This window comes from Mizuhopecten yessoensis, unplaced genomic scaffold (genome assembly GCF_002113885.1).
Source record: "Mizuhopecten yessoensis strain PY_sf001 unplaced genomic scaffold, ASM211388v2 scaffold10557, whole genome shotgun sequence".
Classification (NCBI taxonomy): domain Eukaryota; kingdom Metazoa; phylum Mollusca; class Bivalvia; order Pectinida; family Pectinidae; genus Mizuhopecten; species Mizuhopecten yessoensis.
In genome coordinates, this window is record NW_018408606.1 from 11,095 (window position 1) to 11,563 (window position 469).

Here is a 469-nt window from a genome sequence, read left to right on the forward strand (position 1 = left end):
CCCTGTCCCGTTGCGTCATGTCGCATCTCGATTCAATGTAAACACTTAGCAACTTCATTCATTAACAGATTTTGGTCAAACTTTATGCAAAGGTCAAGTTTGGGTGTACTTCGGACATCTTTGTATTTCAGAGATCCAAGGTCAATGCCAAGGTCACATTTGCTATATATAGAAAATCATCCTGTCCCGTCTCTATTCAATGTAAACACTTAGCAGCTTCATTCTTTCACAGATTTTGGTCAAACTTTATACATAGAAAATCATCAACTGATTAAATTTAAACACTTAGCAACTTCATCCAATATGTTATGGAGATGGTAATAACATACAGAAAAAACATATGAATATTAAAGTCAACTTATCAACTTTAAGTGTAGAACCTTGTGTGTGTACAAAAATGGACTTTATGCAGTGTAATAAAATATTTGCTTAACCTTTTGGATAGCTTTTCAGCCTTTGATATCAGAGG